The sequence below is a fragment of the Octopus bimaculoides genome, chromosome 4 (assembly GCF_001194135.2).
Source record: "Octopus bimaculoides isolate UCB-OBI-ISO-001 chromosome 4, ASM119413v2, whole genome shotgun sequence".
NCBI lineage: Eukaryota > Metazoa > Mollusca > Cephalopoda > Octopoda > Octopodidae > Octopus > Octopus bimaculoides.
Genome location: NC_068984.1, coordinates 38,167,927 through 38,170,426, shown reverse-complemented (window position 1 = coordinate 38,170,426; position 2,500 = coordinate 38,167,927). Strand labels below are relative to the sequence as shown.

The window sequence follows — 2,500 nt, the reverse complement described above, 5'->3', positions numbered from 1 at the left end:
GATGTGTATGTATTTAATATATATATATATGCCAGCATGGACGATGGGCATTAAATGATGATGATATCCACATAGATACATGCATATATATGATATATATTGGCTTACCATTTTTATAAATATTCTTTCTTCAATTCATATTAAGTACTCATCTCTCATTGCTTCATACTATTTACAAATACAATATAGTATTATGTGAATGGTTATAAGGATAGGTATCTAATAATTAATTCAACTGATCACAACAATTAGTTTACCAATTTGTATAACAAGATATTAATGCTGAATGTAGAGCAATAAGTGCTGTAGGCTGGAGTTATCTTGAAGAGTGTCAAGAAGTAATGAAAGAAAACAATAGTAGAAAATAATTTATCCACAAATAGATTCTTAAATAATTGAAAAATTTAAATATACATAATCAACAAAACAACTGATAAGATTAATTATATAAGATATCTGATTTTACAATACATGTGTATGTGTGTGTGTATATATATATATTAGAAAAAATAATAAGGTACTCAGATATCTGGATGATTGTACATTTACAGATGTTTATTAATATGTCACGTTTTTATAAATCATATATTAAGAAAAATAAAATCTGGAGAGTCTACTAGAATAGATGCAAACGCTAATATATGATTTATAAAAATCTGTAAATGTACAACCATCCAGATATCTGAGTACCTTATTATTTTTTCTAATATGTAATTCCTGAACATCACCTCCAAACCTTCTAATATATATATATATATATATGTACAGGGTGCGGTGAATAAATTGTCTAAATTACGCAGAAATGAAAATAACACTGACATCTCATTTTAACAGATATATTTCCCAAAATTATATAAAAATATCTCGAAATACTAAAGAGTAAATTTATTCAATAAAATCGCCATTGGCTTCAGCCACCAGACGACTTCGGAATCTCCTGCAACTCTTCTGGGTGGTCTGCTTCTTTAATTTGGTAAATACTGCCATTTTCCTTGCCTTCTGTTCATCTTTGGTATTACAAGGAGTTTTGTTGGTCTCTCACTCAACTGCGCCTCACACATAATGATCAAGAGGATTGCAGTCTTGGGAGTTAGGTGGCCATATTGTTAGGGATGATGTAGTCACAGAAATTGTCTGACTGCCATGGCTGGGTTCTCCTGCTTGTGTGACATAGTGCAGAGTCCTGTTGCCAGACGTAGGGTCTCACAGCAGCCACCCTCTTGACCCAGGGCAGCATTACCACCTCCAGGCACTTGATGTAGGCTTCTGTGTTGAGTCTCAGGCCATGTGGGAAGACGAATGGAGGCATAACGTCATCATCACTAGTGATCACTCCAAACACCATGATGTTGACTGGATATTTGATTTTTATCATTCTCAGTACCTGTCCTCAGATTGACATCCAAACTTTCTGAAATGTTTGTATTGGAGCTTCTGGCACGAATGCCATGCAATACAGCATGTCATTTCTAAATTTATGGCAGACTGAATTGTATCATGGTGTTGTTTTTCTCACAGACAGTGCCAAACTGACCCTACTATACTGTGTAGTTGACAAAATCAAAAACAAACAATGTGCATGTGTAAACTTAAAAATATAAAATGGCGACAATTTACCCATTGTGCCATATATATATATATATATATATATATATATATACACATTTCATTTCATTTGTTTAATGTCTGTTTATTCCATGCTAGCATGTTGTTAGATGGTAAGTTTATATGTGGCTGGATTTTACAGCCAGACACTTTTTCTGTTGCCAAACCTTACCAGTCTTTCAGGTGAAGATTTTTCTGTATTTTTACTTCAGATGTCTTCAAAACAATTGAATGATGAATCATGAATGTTAGGATCATCACCATTTCTCTCAAGCAGTAACAAGCTTGTCATATCAATATTCACAAACATTCATTCATACAGAGACACACATGCACAGATATATAATGTATATATATATATATATATATATATATGTATATATGTATGTATAATACAATCCTTTTTAAACAGTAATGTTACTTGATGGTAATAGAAGCCACTTAATAAATTATAAATGGAAACTAAATTTAGGCAAATGTTTAAACTAAAACGAAAATGCTTTTAAAAATCTGTAAATTGAAAATATCCTTCTTGACATAATTTACTTTCATTTCACTAACATGATAGCATGGAATTTTGGGATATTTTCTTGTTGTATGTTGACTGACAATGATTAATGACTATCTGTTCTTAATGCAGTAGGTACACTAAGTGACAAAAATATATATGTATATCTATCATCATCATCATCGTTTAACGTCTGCTTTCCATGCTGGCATGAGTTGGACGGTTTGACTGAGGACTGATGAGCCAGATCGCTGCACCAGGCTCCAATCTGATCTGGCAGAATTTCTACAGCTGGATGCCCTTCCTAACGCCAACCACTCCGAGAGTGTAGTGGGTGTTTTTACGTGCCACCGGCATGAGGGCCAGTCAGGCGGTACTGGCGACAGC

General features: G+C 33.5%; 1 protein-coding gene across 3 annotated transcripts in view; it reads left to right on the top strand.

Moving 5' to 3' along the window:
* LOC106878688 (tripartite motif-containing protein 2) overlaps positions 1 to 2,481 on the top strand; it is a 41,511-nt gene extending 39,030 nt beyond the window's left edge. For all 3 annotated transcript variants that reach the window (XM_014927984.2, XM_052967000.1, XM_014927974.2), the window contains exon 3: positions 1 to 2,481. This exon is cut by the window's left edge and continues 3,262 nt beyond it. The gene's annotated coding sequence lies outside the window, so the exon portion shown is untranslated.
* Positions 2,482 to 2,500: the final 19 nt, after the last annotated feature.